Here is a 20,272-nt window from a genome sequence, read left to right on the forward strand (position 1 = left end):
GAAGAAAGAAAGAAAGAAAGAAAGTAGGAAAGAAAGAAAGGGAAACAACGCTTACGACTTGGCTTTAAAAAAAATATATTTGGTGTCACTTATGCAACGCCACCAACATGAGCAATAAAAAGGCTTTAGTATTTATTGGATCATTTGAGGAAGTATTGTATGGTATGTTATGATAATGCCATGGGGGGGGGGGGGGGGGTCAAATATCCTAATTCGTATACAGTAGCTATGAGAGCCGCTGTAGCGGGACACTACGAATTAATTCCTACCACCTGAGGTCCCTTAACATGCGAGGGCATCACACAGCATATAGAAATTTCTGCATTTCCTTGGGCTCATCAGCTGAGAAGGACATAGCCACTAATCCACCGGGTCGGTAGTTAGGGAGGTATGCGCACTGCGTGACGGGCAATAGCAATATAACTGCGCAATCAGTAAAGCATCGGTCGTGGTTTGGGCACAGTTACGAAACATAAGTTTTCAGGCATTTGCACTTAGCTGGTTCGTAAAGTTCGTACAGCATGAAGTCGGTAGACGAAACCGCCGGGTCATTCTGCATTCAATGAGAGGCCAGCTGGTATGCACTGAACATCGGACCTGTTATTTTCCACAGAGAGATTCCTCGTCTAAAAGCAGGTGAAATCCACCTTACACAAGGTGTGGGCTATCGAAAGGGGGCCTGCTTTGCTCTAAAATGATGCATGAGGAGCAGTTGACTTGGCAAATGGGCAAGTTAGAAAGATGTAATCTGATCAGAACATACCCCACGTGTCTGAGAAGGACGGTGTGTTATTTCCAGCTTCGTTTACCGATCTAAATCATGCAATTTTTGGCAGGAGTACACAGCAAGTAAATTACACTGGCTGTTGAACTTTTCAATTTCCAGACGGAGCATAAACACAATAATTCGAAAGCTAAATATCAAAACAAATTTCCCAATCAGTACCTCATATTGGAACTCCTAAGGTCTTTCTAGCAAATGCCGCTTGTTGCCGGGCAACCACCTCTATTATATGCACGCGGTGAAAATTTACGCTTTAAAGTCTTCCTGACGCATCCTCGCCGTATACTGTCCGAGCAGGTAAGCGTTGCTGGCGTCCGCAGAATATCATCATGGCAAATCCTGGTGCAAAATGCAAATGGAAGCAAAATCTAAAGTAAGCTGCGGAGCTTGGTGCACAGCTCATATCCTTAAAAGGGTACTTTTCAATGAGGATTTCTGTAGCGAATTTACCCTCCAAACTGCACTGTCAATTAAACCCAGGATCAACACAGGTAGACCGATGGGACCATAAATATAACGAAAAAATCCGAACATCTTGGCATGCTCTCTTTTGTATTGTTGGTGGTTACATCTCTTTTTTTCCGCAAGAAAAAAACAGTGGACTGTGACAGAGTAGTAGTTCTACAGCACTCCGCGGCAGCGAAATAAATCGTCAGAAGACGCTTTAATGGTAAAGGTGTTGTTTCTGTTCTTCCGGTTCTTCGCCGCCGTTTCGGCTGCGGTTAAACTTGGAACACCACGTGCAGAGCTTCCGCGAACATTAACAGGTCGTTCGAGCGCCGGGAACGGGCTAGACAGATAGAAAATAGTGCCGAAACCTTCACGTCGTGTCCGGTAAACACTAGTGTGGGGTTCACCGCCGATTCCTTGAGCGCTGATCCGCATAACTCTTGTCTTGTTTGCGTGAAATACGAGAGCTATACTTGTGCGCCTAACCTCAGGTCGGCGTAAAATAAAGGCTCCCTGTCGTGCCTTGGAAATCAGACAGAAGTAAGAAAACCCACAATGTCTGGACTGAAGTCATGTGTTGCTGGTTTTATTTTGGAAATGAAAAGCAGAATGAGAAATGCACTGTGTTGCGCGATAAATGGGCACTTGCTGCTTGTTTCATTCGAAAGACTTTTGTACCTTCGTCCTCTCCCCCGTTCCTTTCCTTCCCGCTGTCACAGGAAGCGCACACAGTTATTCATTTTACCGAGACCTTGCTTGCCTGCGCAGCAGTTGCGATGCTATACGCAGCAGTATTTTTTTCCTTCTCTGCTGAGCGTAGTATAACAATCAACCAACTGAGGCCGGGCTCCTGGCGCTGCCACGACGTCAGGATGTCCTTTGAGCAGCAAAAGAGAATTCGAAACAGGTGGAGCGACGAGTAACGCTGACGCCAACGTGAGGACTTGCTGATTTACTTCTAACGCGAAAAGCTCTGCAACAGATATGGCCCAGCTGCAGGGTGAGAAGAGCGGAGAATTGAAAACTTCCATTTCTTTTCGCAATATGCGTGCGCAATCGTGCATTAATGTACTACGGAACGATTAAACATGAAGAAGCACTGAAAACACCTCGCAGCGTAAGCATAAAACAGCACAAATCAGAGAGATAGTCAAATACAGCCCCAGCCATTGCATTACGGAGCACGCTTCGGCAATGAAAATCTTGCCACTGCCTACCAAGAGAAAATTAGGAACCACTTTACAGTCATGTTAACACATGTAGCTGGTGCACTCGCGTATGAACCCAACAAAGCACCACGTGTTCTCTACGAAATGCATGGGAAAACTTCAAACGCCGAAGCGTGCTTCGAAATATTTGGGCAGCACCTGTACGTGGAACTTGAATCAACTTCCGCACCTACTTTTTGCGCTTGCTTTGTTCCACGCTGAAATGAATACGTCAAACGGCGCGATAGATTCAATAAATCTCGAGACGTGACCATAGCCACAACACCTCCTTGTACTCCGCGCCGACTGGTAGATTCAGAATCGAAGGAACGTGGCGTCGCTTGAGCTGATGACCAGTCGAAGAAAAAACGAAAAATGAGTACCAGTGGCATAGAACCGTTAGATCATTCCGACCACAAAGTCGCCAAAAGCAAAGGCGACTTTGCGACAGCCAAAGCTGTCCGAATTGGGAAGTTGATTCCGGACAGGCTGTAACTTTCAACGTGAATTATGTGTCAAGACCTAGTACTGTACTTACTGTGCTTAGACGAACACAGGGATCACCATCATGACAAATTCGTATACAGTGCAACCATGGGATTCCGCGCAGGAGTCGAACGCAGTGCGAGAAGTTTGGAAGTCCTAAATCTAAAAATAATACAAACCTACCGCGCAGCTGCCACTCCACTTTGAAAATTTAACTCGAAAAATCCAGTGCTTCAGCCTGCATCTGTGCTAATTCCTGCCCCTGTCGGGGATAGTGCAGTCAGTACATTCCGTTTCATTATTACGCAGTACCATTTAGAAGGTCTGTAGCGGCTGTTTCAGTTTGGTCCGAACTGAGCGAAAATGCTCCTCGTCTGCGACACCATGGCGCACTGCTGGCACAGGCAAAAAAGTCACAATGATAATGCTTTCGCTTGTCCCTTCAGAACGGGCTGTCGTAGTTCCCGCGTTCTCAGCAGCTGAGGTGGCTTCGCCATCTGCCGGTTAGGAGACAAAACTTCTCCCCACTTGCCCTTCCCTCAGCCACAAGCTAAGCCACCGCAGTTAAAGCGTGGTTCCATACAGTGCTTATAGATGGCGCAGCTTCATCAGTCGGGGTGTGTTGGGGTGACTCATTGTGAAATCCTGTTTTTGTTTTATTTTCTCCAGCAACACCGCAGACGACGCTCTGTTCAGAGCACGGAGCAAGAAACCATCTTGCTCCGTGGTTCAGAGTAACTGAAGCCGAAGCAGGTCCATAGGCTGCTTAAGCGTAGTATTGAACAATGGCCGCCTCTGAATGCCACTCATGTGCGAAACTTGAGCATCAACAATTCCGTAGATGCACCGGTAGAGCTATAGCATAAATGAAGCGTATTATAAAGTATGATTTGGAAGGGCTTAACACGAGAGGAACAACGGCATGAGAGGGACCTCGCTCTTGTCCTTGCTTCTCTCGCGCTAAGCCCCCCCCCCCCCCCAACAATGTCTTACCAACTAACCCATACTTCCACGTTCGTCAAACTTGTTATATAGAAACAGCCTGCAGCGAAATATTTAATACATTAAACGAATAGCGGTTCCCCTTTGAAGCTCCCATAGAATTCCGTGCATCTGATACCTCATTTGTACGGAGTAAATTTCTTAGAACGGCATATAATCAACCTCCAATCGACCCCACTGACCATTTCATGCTGAGAATGCCAATCAATTTCTGACGCCGCCTAATACGTCTGCGCAGATTAGATGCGGCAAACTGTTGCTCCCCCTTTTTCCAATCTACTGGCTGCACATGAATTACTGCAAACGCGCTCTCCGTTTCTGGTCGCGTGTGTTGTTTAGTTGCCGTTTTCGCAGCATGGTCGCATGGTTAAAACCGTTCGGCACTGCGTTGGTGAACAGGGGTGATCAAAAATACGAACAGCGCGCCTCCTACGATATCAAAGAAGCGCTGGTCTCAGAGGTTCAAGCGAAGGAAAACTAAAGCGTAAAATAATTTCCGTTGACTGGAAGGCGGCCATCATCTATGTTATCGGCCTGGCGTACGCGTCCTCCACAACACATTCTTGTCACGCGAAGAAGTGTTGTAGCCCACGTGGTTGTGAGCTGTACGCCGAAGCCAGCCGAAGCATGTACAATAAGACGAAATCGTCGCTGTGCTTCTCTAATTGCGGCCCGCATCGGCTTCAGCGTCAAGAAAACGGAGCTAAATGTTCTGAATAGGTCCCTCTCTCTCTGGTAGGACATTATTCCTGCAAGATCCGTTTTATCCGTTTTCTGTGCTCTTCAGTCCCTGCGGGTTATGGCAGACGCGGGCGCATATCGGAAAGGCTGATGTATTCGATCGGTTGGTGTACGTATATTCCGTCACCTGGTTGGCGCTCCGTGCTCTTGTTGAAGGCTCGCGCAACGCACATCGGTGGCACATTATATGCCGGGTTTTACGCCTCGTTATGAACAACGGCAGGTAAGCCCGCTGACATGTAACAATTGTAACCAAAGTGCGTACCTTTTTAACAAAGAATGTTTATAACATAAAAATACCGAAGCACCTTCGACTTCATTATCCTCATCTGCATCACCATCAGCCTCATTACGCCTACTGCAGAGAACGGCCCCTCACCTATCTCTAAAATCATCCTTGTCCTGTGCCAGCTGCGGCCACCATATCCCAGCAAACCTCCTCCGCCCACCTAACTTTCTGCCGACCCCTGCCACGCTTGCTTTCTCTTTGGCGTGCCAAGCACCGCGACGAGCTGGCGGGCATCGTTCGAACATCTCCAAGGACAAGGGACCACTTTCTGGCCTTTTCGTGACCTCTTTGTTCCGGCCTCGAGCGGCGGGTATCATTTGATGAACAACAGATGTCGGGACCCACGGAACCTTCGGCTTGCCAGAAACCATCACCTACCGCAGTCGACGCTTCCTCGACGGCAACCTTCTTTCCCTCGGATTCAACATGTGATGGGTGCGTGACCCTAAGTGCGGGGTTGTGTTTGTGTTGTGTTGTGAGCACAAGTGAAAGCTCTAGGCCCCTCCCACTCCGGCGTGGGCGTCCTCAACGTAGGGAATTTAGGGAACCAGAAGTGTATAAAAGTCGACAACGAATACGGCAGAATCGTCTCTCACTTCTCTTCACTCTTCCTGTAAAAAAATGTAAATAAACTTATTCTCCTCTCGCCACCCTTCGAGCCTCTTCGCCCAGCGGCACTCCTGTCCTGAACCCTCGACATCAACAGCAGGTGCGGTTAAGCGCATTGTAGCTGCTTAAAGTTTTATTTGGCTGCTGCAGAAAAGGAACAAGTGATCATGTGTGTGGAAGTTGTATGTAGCCCACACGCGGCGCGCGCGCACGCACGCACGCACGCAAACGTACACGCACACGCACACGCACAGACGCACACATGAACGCACACACACGCGCACGCAGTGTAGAAACTGACGGGCTGCAGATATAAGTGACAAAAAAACGCAGATGCAAAAAAAACTTTCACCGAGCAGGCACGCTACAAACCCCCTTTCTGCTGCATACGTGCAGATGAACTGAATTCCTATCCACAAGAGACAAGTTTGTCTCCTTTTGGCTGAGAGCTAGCGAAACGGCACCTACACGCTCACCACTCTTCCAGTCCTGGCGTCACTCGAAACGCTTCAATAATTTCACGCTTGAACCTCTTGTAAGAATGCATCAAAATTGTGCCCATTTCAAACAAAAAAGCAAAAGAATCACACTTTAAGGTATGAATGGGCTAGTTTCGCGGTACGTGCAGGGAGCGGCACACGTTTCTGTGTTTCCTACGCCGTACATTCCAGCAACGACCAGTTTGCTCAACATAGGTCTTGACACTTGAAAGACAACTTTTATAGATCGCGCCTGTGGAGCAGGCGACAAATAGTGAAAGACACCAAACGCCGCATCCATTTTCTTCAACTACGGCAGGAGCCTCAAATTCATATCGCCACGTGGACCACATTGAGAAACTTTTCTCTCTTAGGGGCCAATGGCCGGGAAGTGGAAAGGAGGGAAAAGTGAAAGGCGAGAGACGAGTGCGCCTTTCGCGCATTCAAGACCAATTGTTCTGCTGCCTCAGACGTGGTGTAAGTGGAACGGTCACTCAAAGACGGGATTCTGTGAACTTAACGCTACCAATAGCTCTCGATTTCGCAATCAAGCTTATATGTTCACTGATGTAGTACATGTAATTAAGACACGGTGAGCAACTTGCGGTCGTAATATCGTGAACAGCAATAAAGGGATATGATAGCGTTGGTAAGGACTCCGAGGCGTCATTGCCATAGCGCTTCTAGAACAAAGGCTGGAATTTTTAGGGCTACACATTTAGGGCCATACGGTCACAGAATAAAGCCCTGAAGGCCGCAAGCGGTGCTCGGGCCGGTGCCATGGGCTTAGACCGTTCATCCACGGACACCTCCTTATTGACTTTTCTGCAAAGATCTTTTAAACTTGAGCGGGGCAGAAAGGTTACTTTGACCGGCCACCTTTAACAGAAGTATATCGCGAGTCTTTAAAAATATAAAAAGAATGTTGTCTAAGCCCGCATCGCTATGTATAGCCAGGCAGGCTATGTTCTCCTTCAACTTGTGCAGGCTGGAGACCGAGACATGAAATCCCGTCCGAGCTTACCTGGTGTATCTCAAGCCATCAAATTGAACTACTCTAGGGACCCTTTTCCCATCTCAAGAAGCGGAGAGGGGTGTCAGGTGTGTCTTTCTACAGCAGTGAAGATACGCTATCAGCTGCGTCTGCGGGCCATCCGCTGGCGGCGTTGTTTGGTTCACCACAGCAGTTTTCTTCGGCGCGCCTCACTGAGCGCATTTTGGCCGCTCCAGAGTTTTTTTTTTTGTCCCCACATACTAACTGTTTATTATTAGCGCTCTAAAGCCTAGCGGATGGGCGAATGGGTTCTCGCTTATCTAGAACTGTTCGCTCATTATTACATTAGTCTGGATTCGTTTAGTGGGCTCGTTCAGCTCCAGGTGCCATTCCCCTTGTCAACAGCAGAAATTCACTTTTATGGCCCACAGTAGTGCAGATGAGACACGTACAACAGAAGTGGTCGTTAGGGGCCGTGACTCTAGGGGCGAAACAGTGGCTGAGGGCTGCTACACCGGATTTTGGGAACGAAAAGAGCCCGGTGCAAAAAGCTACATCTTATTCAGCACAACAACGCAGGCAGGCACACTATGCCCTCCTTCAAAGCAGCAGTCTAAACTCCTTAATGGAGGCAATGAAAAATATTTCATGAAACAAGTGCGACAATGCAAACCGACTAAAATAATACACAGACGATGAAGAGATACAATTCAACGTGAGCAGTTTCGCCGGGAACGTTTATTAGCGTAATATGCGAGGGTTTACAATCTGTCATTTTCGCAGTCATATGACCAGATCACCCACGAAACATAAAACGTCTTAGACACGTCCTAAACAAGCTCGAAATGTCTTCACTTGTCTTGCGCTAGATCGAAACGTCTCAAAGACGTCGGCAGCAAAATGTTTTAACCTCTCTATGACACCTACACTAAGATGTTTCTTCAGAAATGTCTTTAAAACCTTTAACTCAATGCCAAGTCAAGAAGACGCACCTATACGTTCTGTAAATCGGCAGAAAGCTGCCGCTGTGAACTAAAGAAAATGTAAATCTCGGCAAGCGTTTTAAACCCCAACATCTTTTACTCTATCCATTCAATGAAACATGTGGAAGTACGGCACATAAACTATTAAATGGTTCTACGTTACTCCGTTCCTTGCACTTGAGTTTTTGAATGGCAGGGGCACCGGTACAAAGACCGCGCTTTGTACTCAAATTCTGAAAGCTCATTTCCGCATCCCGAAATCACGTTAATCACCGTCCACATCCAGTACATCTAGCCCACGATTCGTAACGCTGGACATATGTAGCATGCGGATCATGATAGCCGACGTTAGTTACGCGAGTGATGAAATTTGTTTCATGTTGCGACCCCCTCTTCATTCCGGCCCGGCTAGCCGGTGGCAGCACCCGGCCACCCGGAGAAGCGCTCGCGCGCATTCTTTCATGCGTCCTGCAGGCAGCAGCTGGCTGCTTGGTATTTCTAATTTTTTTTTTCTGTCCAGGGTAATCTCTGTCACCCTGCTCGGCGGCGATACAATATACACTCCATGTCAACGTGGTTTTAGCCGTTTCAAGCGGCAAGAAATCTTTCTGCAAGCTGCAAGTGCTTAGATTTATGTAAAAGTATGAAAAGCAGTTTATTAATTGCTTGATGCTGTTGCTTAGTTTATTATTAACTTTAAAAATTTTGTACCTCAATTGACCATTTGGCGTTGCAGTTACTACTAGCGCATGCTTGCTACTCGCGCAAACTGAACGCTGAACTTTTTCTGGGGGCTCTGTTTCGCGATCGTTGTCGGTTTCGCGCTGCTGTTTGCAGTTTGCCCATGATGTCTTTTACTGTCAGCGCTGCGCTGAAATATGAGACTCGTTTTCCGCAAAAGTAAGTCACCTTCCATTTCTCTTGTGTGATGAAAGCATCAACTTTACAGCGGATAAGCAGCTAATGCGGCTGATGTCATTTTTTTGCTTTTCAGATCACAAAGCAGTAACAGCCAGTGTTTTGCATAACGAAGCGTAACATTGGATGTATTAATGCAGTGCGTTTGCATGTGTTTGAGCTTTCGGTAAGTGGGTACAGGTCGCTCTCACATATTTATCGTCCTATATGACCTGCTTTATTTACGAAGGCTCTCAATAAATTTGAACACTTCTAAAATTCAAGTGTCATTTGCACTAGCAGCGAGACACAGCTTCAAATTGATTAGCCTTGTTTAAACACAGTTGCCAAATGCGCGAATTTCTTCTACACTTTGAAGTCTGCTGGACTGCATTTTCTAGCAGGATTTTATTCACATTTTATTCACTTCTGCCCTCGTGAGTGATCCGATTCAAGCTGTTGTGATTGTCATCAGTTGCACTTCGGTTAAGGAGGCAGTGTTTGTGCTTATAATTGCGGAATGGAATGTGCAGTATTCATTATGATGAAGATATCATGAAACCTGTGGTGGTGGCTGTGTGGCTTTATGTTCAGCTGCCGATCCCAAGGTCGTGGGTTATTCGATGCCGGCCGCGGCGGTCGTATGGCGATACAGCAGAAATACAAAAACGCCCGCCTGCTGTGCAATGTCAGCGCGCGTTAAAGAACCCCTAGTCGTCCAAATTAACCCGAAGCCCTCCCCTACGGCGTCCCTCGATACCCATGTGTCGCTTCGGGACGTTAAACACCGCAATTTACAACTTAAAATTAATCATGAAGCGAAAGTTGTATCCGTTTCATGAAATTCATTTGCTGCATGCATCAGTGAAGGAAGCCAAGAACTCAAGCAATATATTGTTAATGGCTTACTTTTTTGCAAGTCATGATGAAAATATGAATACTTTGTCGATTAAATATTAAAGAATGCAGCGCGAAAAGACATGGACAAACGAAGAAGTGGACAGGACTGGCGCTGTCCTGTCCTGTCCACTTCTTCGTTTGTCCGTGTCTTTTCGCGCTGCATTCTTTAACCATGATCACTGACCAACAAGCCCAGACAGCCACTTTAGTTCATCAGATTTCTTCTACATTGGGCTCTTTTCTATCTACCTAAAAAAAAAAGAAAAACAGCGCCAGTCCTGTCCACTTCTTCGTTTGTCCGTGTCTTTTCGCGCTGCATTCTTTAACCATGATCACTGACCAACAAGCCCAAACAGCCACTTTAGTTCATCAGATTTCTTCTACATTGGGCTCTTTTCTATCTACCTAAAAAAAAGAAAAACAGCGCCAGTCCTGTCCACTTCTTCGTTTGTCCGTGTCTTTTCGCGCTGCATTCTTTAACCATGATCACTGACCAACAAGCACAAACAGCCACTTTAGTTCATCGATTAAATATGATCGCCTGATTTCAGTCTATTTGTGCAGTGTTGCCTTGAGCTATTTCATCTGTTGTTTACCGTTTTATATGCCTAGCTGCTAAAGCTAAAGCGTATAAAAGCTTTGTGTTTGGTCTTAGGTCTACAATTGGTTATGAAGCCAGAGGAAAAATAAAGGAGCAGAGGGAATCGTGACGATCCGGGTGCATTACTGCATGGACTTCTCAAGCTTTTGTTTCATTACGATTGAGAGTTCCGGAACTAAGGTAGTCTACTGAGTGGCGCTGCTGTGTATGTGGGCTGGCTGTTTGAAGGCGTAAGGAAGTGGTGCCTTTGCAGGCAAGGCTTTTTTCATTTTTTGGAAAACGCCCCGTGCACAGATGGCGTCGTCGCTGCTTCACTTTGTACATTTCTTTTTGGGCACAGGCTGTTCAACGGTGCTTTTCCGAGGATGGCCTGGTCTGTTTAACTTCCACAGATTCAGTAACACTCTTCACAGCTGATACTGGTTTTCTCTCGCTTAATTCTTTCTTGTATAAGTGCAGGCTCTTTGCTAAAATTTGTTCCACAAATCCTATTGACTGCAAGGCCTGAAATTTTGCTTTTGCTGGACCTGCTACAGCTGGCCAGAAGAGCAAGAGCTTGGGCTATTTCCGTGTAGATGCACTGCAGCAGCTTGTGCGTGGTTGTTAAATTACACTGCATGCAAAAGCACATTCAAGTGCAAACCAAGAACTGAAGCCACTTAGTGTTGATGGCTTATTTTCTAGAAGGTGAGAGGAAAACATGGTAGTAACAATACTGCCATACTGTGGTTAAGGAGCTCATTTGTACGTGACTGCTGTGGGCTAATTATCTTTTGTTTGTTCATTCACATGCGGAGTTCCTAATGCTTATGCAAACATTTTGTATCCTGCCTGAGGTCTGCTGCTATGCCTAGAGGAAAACCAAAGTAGCTGAAGGAATTATGTGCCAATAGAAATGTATTACTGCGTTGGGCATTTGTCTAACATTTGCGTCCTTAGTACTGAACGTTCCAGCATCAAAGTGATTCCATTAAAAATCAGCTTCTTGAATTTTGGTATGTTGATTATTCTTCTGGCATCAATGGTGCTGCTCTGTGTGTGTGCAGGCTGTACGAAGCTTTCCAAAAGTAGCGTGGCTGGCTAGGCTCCTGACATTTGGTAAGTCAACTGTGGAGCTGGCGCAGTATTTGCTGCCCCTGGCAAGCATAAAAATCATGACAGTACAGGATTAGCAGTTATTAGTCGCGGACTATCCTGTGTATTTTGTGTTTAATTACATGCAAGCAATCGGATCCAAATCTTGAGTGCTCAAAATTGACATTAATTTTTCGGTTCACCCAGTAACCATGGCCTTTTCATGCCCTCTATGGAGTGCGACGGCAAGAAACATTTGTGTTGAAATCTTGATGGCAGGCATGGACCTGGTGCTTAGCATGTATAGCACACAAAGATGAGCTGTTCCTTCCAAGTGACACTTTTTGTAGTATTGAGGTTATTTGTCCTCTGTTTTGTTCAGACTCGCCTTTTTTTTCAATCTTAAGTAGCGGGTATGTTTTCTGCAGGCAATAAAATGCTTAATAATTTAATTGAAGCCATTTCTTTTTTTCTTTTGCACTAAAAACAGCGCCTGCCCTGAAAACGAACCACATTGCTTTTTTTTTAAACATTTAGTGTGATTTTTACTTTGAAGTTCTACTTTGATGACATTAGGGGCGTAGCCAGGGGGGGGGGGGGGCGGGGGGGATTATGGGGCTTCAGCATCCCCCACCCCCCGCCCCCGAAATTTTTTCGAACTGTCACGCACCGCTGACCAAAACAATTACAGGCGCGGGAAGTAATTCTGGATTTTGTCACCTACAATGTCTTTCTCAGACTAGAAAAGACATTGTGGCACGACCATTGCTAACTCTGGTGGGATTTCGTGGCAACGCCCATACACCTGGAGTCACGTAACGCAAGCATCAGTTAGCATCCTGATCAAAATTACCATGCGAATACGAAAATTTTGAGATCAATAACCTATCTTAATTGACTTTGCTTATTGAAAGCCTTGCCCACGCGGCGTTTTCCAACATACACACTCGGATGTCGGTTATTTTAACTTGCTGCACCATTCGTGGCCATCGTTTGTCCTTCTCTTTCCTTTTTAGCTAACTGCTTTTACTTTTCTTTGAACCAAAAGAATACCCTTCTGTAATTATGGGTGCAGAATAATTGTCGTCGAGTAGGACGGCAATAGATGACCGGTGACAGCTGCTGCTATGCAGTACACTGGAACGAAGGACTGCGTTGATGAGATTTTTTCTTGGCCGTTGCATATGTACAAAAATGTAAAGGTTCTTGAACGACAAAGATTCGTTAAAATATTTGTCCTCTACTTGCTAATTTTATGGCCTTTACGTTTTTCATATTATCGGCATGCACTGCTTTGCTGGTTTCGGACTGATATAGTTCTAGACTTCGTGTGACATTTTTTTACTTATTAAATACGCAAAAACATGGAAGATTGGTATCGGTTATGTCTGCCACGATTTTTAAGACAATCGAATACACTATTTTATTTAGAAAATACATATGTCACTTGTCTAGACAGTTAGTAGCGTTAACTAATACACAATGGCATTGTCAATGGCAATGCAGTTATTGTTCTCGCGTTTTATCACTCCACAAATTCTATGAGGAGGCCGCTCTGCAACATGAGCCCCCCCAAAATTTCTGGCTACGTCACTGGATGACATTAAATTACCACAGTTTGCCCTCCCAAAGCTTTCACCTCACAGCAAGCATTGCAGGAGTATGTCACATTTGCACAATTCACTTATAGTTGCGTAGCACGAAAAGTGAAAGGCTCCTCACGAGCAGCCCATCTTGATATCTCACCAGCAGTAAGAACAGAGTGGAGAAAATACAGATGTCTTGCATGCTTGGGAGAAAAAATGTGTTTGTTGAGCGATGAGGGAAAAATCGTTGCTTTGATGTCTTCTCCCTCTTGCCTGACATTTGTCCTGTTGTCTGCAGACAACAGCACAATTTGCAGACAATATACCAAATATCACACAAGAGTGGCGGGAGACAGCATACCAAAAAGGTTTTTCGCATACCCTCAAGGCACACATTTTGTCTCCCCTGCAAATTTCTATTTACTTCGCAGTTCTTGTTCAGCTGGGGCTCTTCGTGAAGTTCCTTTCATTAAATAGCATCACAATACCACGGGTACAAAACGGCTAAAACCCACCCATACTGCTAGGTAAGACCTCATTTAGCCAACTACTAGCATTATATACCACAACGAGAGAACAGCTAAAACACGTCGTTACAGCTGATCAAGGTATGAGCTACATATTTACAAGGCGCCAAGGAAAACCTCTTATAGTGGACAGATACCGTTGCATTAGCCTAGACTATAGGTGATCTTCAAATTTTCGGACGGCTATATAAAATATTAGTTACACCTCTTTATTACGTGAAAACGCTTTGGTTTAGATGTCTTTTAGATTACTGCTAGCATTTTTCGTGTTAAGTGGTCAGAGCTGTTCAAAACAGTCAGAAAAGTTACAGAGCGCTAGTTTTGTGACTCTAAGCGCCTTAGAGACCTAACCAAAAGAGTAACATGGCGACTCATGGCTGGCATGCTTGTCGACTCTATGCATGCCGACAACGAGAAGAATATTTCCTTGGTGAAACAATACGGCTGCAGCTGCGGCCGTCCTCCCGTTGCACTATATGAGCTAAGGCTCTGCTGACCTCTTGTGCAGGCGAGTGCACACTAGCACATCGCTAATATTACCATCCGCCAAGAGATGGCGCGAAGATCCAGTCTTCCTAGTAGGCATTTTTGTGCAATGTTTGTCGGGTGCTCGCTTGGTAGCCCGTAGGTGCGTCTTTTAGACCGGTGGCTCGGCACGTCCTTTCGGCTCGAACCTGCCACTATACCATCATGCAAATTAATGTTCCGCACTACTACTCACAGATACTCACACTTATCCCGACTGCTTCGACGCTGTCTGAATTCAAAAGTTAATGGATGGGTGTGCGAATACAGGATGTACAGAGATTCGAACATCATCATATTCAATCCATCGATCGAAACACTGTTCACGTTCATGTCAGTGCATGTTCAAATTTATTCGAAACGAATCCAATATGCTCTCAAAATTTTCGAATAAGTTTCGACTAATTAAAATTGGGTGAATAAGGTACACCCTAGATTTTTCTTTTGACGGCACAAGAGCCACTGCGACACGGCCCACTGCGTTCTAACGATCGGTCGGCGCGGGATGGATCGTTCAGCGCCGCGACGCATTGCACTCAAGTCAAGATTCACCAACATGAGTTGTTGGGCAAGTTGGTTAATTGTAGTGTAAAGATGGGTGGCGCCATAGGGACAATCACATGAAAGAAGACGGGGCAAGCGCAAACTAACAACTGATTTGTTCAAGGATCAGATATTTAAATATATGCATGTCAGCTCAGGCTCACAAGGGTATCACAAGCACACAATGTAAAAAAAAATGTTTACGTCATCATGCCTCTTTCTTATATTGTCTGATTGATTTATCACTTATGCATTCTTGTCATTTCTGTCTGATGAAAAACGCTTCTAGAAGTTCCCGTGCTTTCTCATTTTTGCTCTTGCGTGGAATCTTAACTTGTTTGAGCAGAGGCATGCATTTGTGATCAAGGCAATGCGTGGCTAGGTGGCGCTGCTCCTTGTTTTCAATAGACCGCTCATGTTCACGAGTGCAAATATTGATGCAGCGGCCTTTCTGTCCTATGTAGACTTTAGCATATGTCAGGGGAATTAGATAAACAAATGCCAACTTGGCAGGCCAGATAGGAGTTGTGCTTAACGCCGCAGCCCAGTTGCTTCTTTTCGGTGGTGTGCTTTCTAATGCGAGCGCAAAGGTAACTCAGCTTGCGGGGTTCCGAGAAAACCAGTGGGACCCCACGCTTGTTTCCTACATTCTTAAGATTGTGAGCAGTCCTGTGGACATACGGAATTACAACTGTCCTGTCTGTTTTGATAGCTACTCCAGTGTTTGCGTTCTGAGCGGACTTTAAATTCTTTGCCAACGTTTGAATTACTGTCAGGACAATCAAATCAGGATAACCAGCCTCTTTCAACCTTGAAATTTGCATGTCGAAGCTAGTTTGCATGGCATGCGTACAGGACTGTTTTAAAGCCTTCTCGAGAATCTGTTTAGCAAAAGCCCTTTTAGTAGTTTTAGAGTGTGCGGAGTCGTAAGGTAATAGTTGTATCCTTGTGCGGGGGCATAAACGTCAACACACATGTTCATGAGAGAAGGTAAGCTTATGGTGCGGGAAATGGAGAATGTTATTGACTGGGAGAAGTGAGTCACCTTTGAGCTCGCATTAGAAGGCACACCATCGAAGAGAAGCAACGTGGCTGCGGGGTTAAGCACAAGAACTCCTATATTGCCTGCCAAGTTGGCGTTGTTTATCTGATTAACCTCACATGTGGCAAAGTATAAATAAAATAGACAGGCCGCTGGAACAATATTCGCACTCCTGAACATGAGCGGTCTGTTGAAAACAAGGAGCAGCGTCATCTAGCCATGCATTGCCTTGATCACAAATGCATGTCAGTGCTCAAACAAGTTAACATTCTGCGCAAGAGCAAAAATGAGAAAGCATGGGAACTTCTACAAGCGTTTTTCATCAAACAGAAAGGACAAGAATGCATAAGTGATAAATCAATCAGACTATATCAGATAAATCAATCAGTCTTCCTTGAAAGAATGATGACGTAAACCCTTTTTTTTTACATTGTGTGCTTATGATACGCTTGTGCGCCTGTTCGTACATGCATCTATTTAAATGTCTGTTTCTTGAATAAACCAGTTGTGAGCTTTTGCTTGTCTCGCCGTCTTTCATGTGATTGTCCCTTTTGCGCAACCCATCTTTACGCTCAAGACGAGGTGTTCATAATGCTCGCACATGGCGATGTGTCAAGACGCAGGCACGTTCAAGAAACTGTATTCATGCGCGAGCTGAGTGGCCATGGCTCACATGTAGCTCTTGTCCCTGTCATCCACTGAGATGTGGCGCTAGATAATCCGCTAGCATCAACAGGAAGAAAATATAATTTCGCTATGCGTCTGAAATGGCAGCTATAACTATACCTTCATATAAATTACAGCGCTGTACAGCAGCGCCGCCGCCATGGCGCTGCGCTCTTCCGTAGAATGATTCCGTTTGTATAAATATTCGTATAAGTGCATGAATGCTGAGAGCATTTGGTTCGTTTGCGATTGTGTTTTATAACTATGATATAGTTATATAAGTTTTATATATTAGATTTAGTTTAGTTTTATATTAAGTTTTTTATCAAGTTTTATAACTTGATATAGTTTAGCAACAGTATTAGCATTCGATTAGGCAGTGCTTCGGCATGGTTCGTATAACTAAGAAACTATTAATTTGGTTTTAAAAACGTACTATTCACACCCCTATTTCATGGCCATATAGTTGTCGCAATTTCTCCTCCCACTGACCATTCTGAGCGCACAATCCAAAAGCTTTCTCACTTCAACAACTGTAAGTGCGCTGCTGCTGCATGTACTGTAGTTTATCGCTGTTATTAATTGATTTACTGTAATCCCACTTTTTATAAGGTTATGTAAAGATGCCTCCCCGCATTCTTCAATCCTCTGCTCTCTTTTTATAAGATGTGCACATATTTCGCAATAAAGCATCCAATTTTTTTCGGGGTTTTCGGTTTATTTTTTTTATCCTTGGAGTTCAGTTCGCTACTTTGGGACGCAACATACTTCTCGTGACCACAGAAAAAGTATATCTTATTATACCCTTTTTCAAGCGAATCTATATCTTTATTTCCATCTTGTGCTGTATTTCTGTTTACAGTCTTCTCGCCAGCTTGAGCGATCGCCTGAAACGCAGAGCAATCCTTTCTTCAGGAAGCAGTGCATTATCCACGCTAATTTCAATGAGTTAGTATCATTTAAATCGTCGGTGCCTAGCATCAAGAGCAAGGACCCCTTTAAAGAAGTCGTAACGGAAGTGTACGTGGGAAAGAGTATGAATTGTTATCGCAGAAAAAAAAATACTGGCATTTTTCTTCTGTTTCTAGGCCGCTACTCGTTTTTCACGCGTTACTCGGTCTTTTCCCCGCTACTCGGCGCATTTGGTGCACGATTCAAAGCTGCAGCAGTTTTCATGCCGCAAAGTTTTTTTAGTTAGCCTAGATGTGTCCATGCGTTGCCAGAAAACAGTATGATGCCCTTTAGGAGGATTTACGCTCATTATAGAGTAACTGGCACCCACACCTTTTGATCTGTTTTCGTCACTGAATTTCTAGCTCAGTTTCGAGGGAAGGCTGCCAAGCTCGAAGAATGGGTCGGCTCCCAAAAGATTTCGAAACTGTACTGTACTTTTCCTATGGCTTGAGTAAAAGCTTTTTCATTTAGAAGAAAGATACGTGTCGTTCCTCCACTTGTAAAAAAGGCTTATCAAAAGCACCCTATCTCCTATAGAAAATATCTCCCTATTGTAGGTATTGGTACATGCTCTGTGCTATTTCTTAAGCAGCGCATTGTGCCATGGTTAAAAAATATTTCAAAGTTAGCGTGAAATGATCATGTACCGAAATCGAGTTCTCTGATAGGTGCTTTTAGTGTCAGTTCAGAACTGAAAAATTGAAGTTGCACTCCACCGAACGGATAGTACAGTTGACGAGGCGGAAATTTGGGATAGTTAAATGTGGTGGTTTGAATTCATCTTTAGACACAGGACAAAAAGAACACTAGATGCTGGAGACCGATACTAACCGGGTACTATCAGGTGTCATACTTCGGCTATTTCCTGAAATCCCGAGATAGAAACTTCGATTGCAATCGCCTGAAGCAAGCTGGCAAAGATGCAGAATCTACTGGGGCAGTTCTATGCTCTTCCGAGAGCTACATAGCTCACAGTCTTATGACAGTCGCCATTAGAAATGTTTCATGAAACAACAATATAGTTGAATTGACTGCTTTAGAGCGTTTTTAAATGTATGCACTCATGTTCCTGATTGATTACTCGCTATGTGTCGCATACTGTCGGGCTTATTGGTGGGGCATCGTCCCCGGTGTCAGCGAACCATTATAAATATGTTATTTCTTTCGGTCCAACGTTTATACACTGTTTTAATGAAACGTCGGAAAGTTAGCTTTTCTTTATTTGATTAAACATTAGCACGGAAATTAGATAGCATAACGGTGTAAACGAAATAATGGATAGAAAAAAGGAATAGCTATTCTCCTTGGAAGCGCCTATATATAGAAACCCACATATCTGATATCTCGTTTCTACGGAGTAAAGTTTTCCTAGCAAGGGATACGATGAACCATAAATGGACCCCACTGAGCATTTCGTGTTGAGTATTTCAATTAGAAACGCCGCTCAGCACTCCAGTATCCATTCGGTACAGCAAACTGAAATTAGTGCGCATAACCCTCTCTGTCGAGCTCCACGCAAAACACGGAAAAAAAACCTTCCTGCCTGTAGCGGGGCCCGCACGGAGAGTTTTTAGCGCTATGCTCTTCTGGGCTTTTCTAACACCATGGCTTGGACGCAAAAAAAAGCTTTGATGCGGCGCTACAGCTTTCGCCGATACTCTGACGCGTGCGCTGCTCTGCTGAACAATGCCACGCAACATGGTGCGCACGGCCCGCAGCGCCTTGACAGTCCCACCCTTTTCCAATCGAGTTGCCCGCTTGGCAGTGTGGTGCGCCTTACGTTATCAGCGCACCGCCCATTTCACAACCAGCGGCTCTCGCTTGGCGTGTTGAAGGCTCCCTCAATACAGACCGTCGGCCGACAAATTCCGTACGCTTTATGGAAGCGCGTTGACATTCAAGAGGTCCGGACAATGTGACGTACTGTTGCCACGAAGCAACGGCCGTAACGCAAGAGTCCCGAGTCCCGGCCCTTCTATTTCTTTATAACGTTGTTCAGCTGGATGCAAATTTCGCTAACACTGTAAAGAAACCCTGCAAGTCAGGAGCCTCCAATGGTGCGAGCACACAGCTTCAAAAACACTGCGAGGTGCCAGGGGCAACGAAGGGGACATCAATGCACTACAGTGCAGCCCAATAAATGCATGTCAACTTCAAACTGACCCAATCGGATGAACATGCAGAATGAATAGAAGCAAAATTTGTTATAAAAATTCGGCGCTATGAATCTAACCCAAGGCAGGCACATACCTCAGTCCTAGCGACAAAATAATGTTAGCATTCTTACTGCAGGAACTGTAGGAAAAGGTAGAAGAGAGAGCACTTGAAATATGGTTGGGTTATTTTGGCTTAACAATTTCAATCTGATATTTTGAATAAAAACTTAACTTTAGATTCTGTTTAGTTTGAAGGCTAAAGTAATGCTGTGAATTTAACATAAACGTCACGCTCTAATTTTCAATGTCAACGGAATGTTTCAGTGTAATTTTAACGTTACTTCAGTTTACAGACCATTTATATTGTATTATTCCAATGCTTGCTGTATCATAGAACTTAGGCAAAATGTACGATTTCAAATACGAAGAACACGAAAACCCGGGACAAGAGCGTTCGCTGCGTCATTCTTCCGCCGTTTTTGTCTGCTTGGTGTTCGGGCTTCCATATTTTGCTGTAATAGCTTTGATGTCAATGTTGCATTTCAGCTTCTTTCAGACTTCTTCACTGGATGCAGCCCCTATCATGCGAGACAACAGGACTTCTTCAAGAAGTACGAACAAGAAATATGATGCCTGATTTCGGTTTTGAAACCCTGTAATTTCGATTCGGTTGCCATTGTGCTCATCTCATTTCTTCTTTCACGGTGTCGCTTTTTTTTTCTACGATAACTGGCGACATGGAGCGGACGTCCACATTCATTTATTATGTAACTTGC

The 20,272-nt window shown here is 44.9% G+C and overlaps 1 protein-coding gene across 2 annotated transcripts in view; it reads right to left on the reverse strand.

Annotated features, from left to right (window-relative positions):
- Positions 1–20,272, reverse strand: part of LOC149353706 (uncharacterized) — a 42,618-nt gene that overhangs the window by 18,156 nt on the left and 4,190 nt on the right. The window lies entirely within an intron of this gene.

This window comes from Amblyomma mixtum, chromosome 3 (assembly GCF_055824585.1).
Source record: "Amblyomma mixtum isolate Tamu chromosome 3, ASM5582458v1, whole genome shotgun sequence".
In the NCBI taxonomy this organism is placed as follows: domain Eukaryota; kingdom Metazoa; phylum Arthropoda; class Arachnida; order Ixodida; family Ixodidae; genus Amblyomma; species Amblyomma mixtum.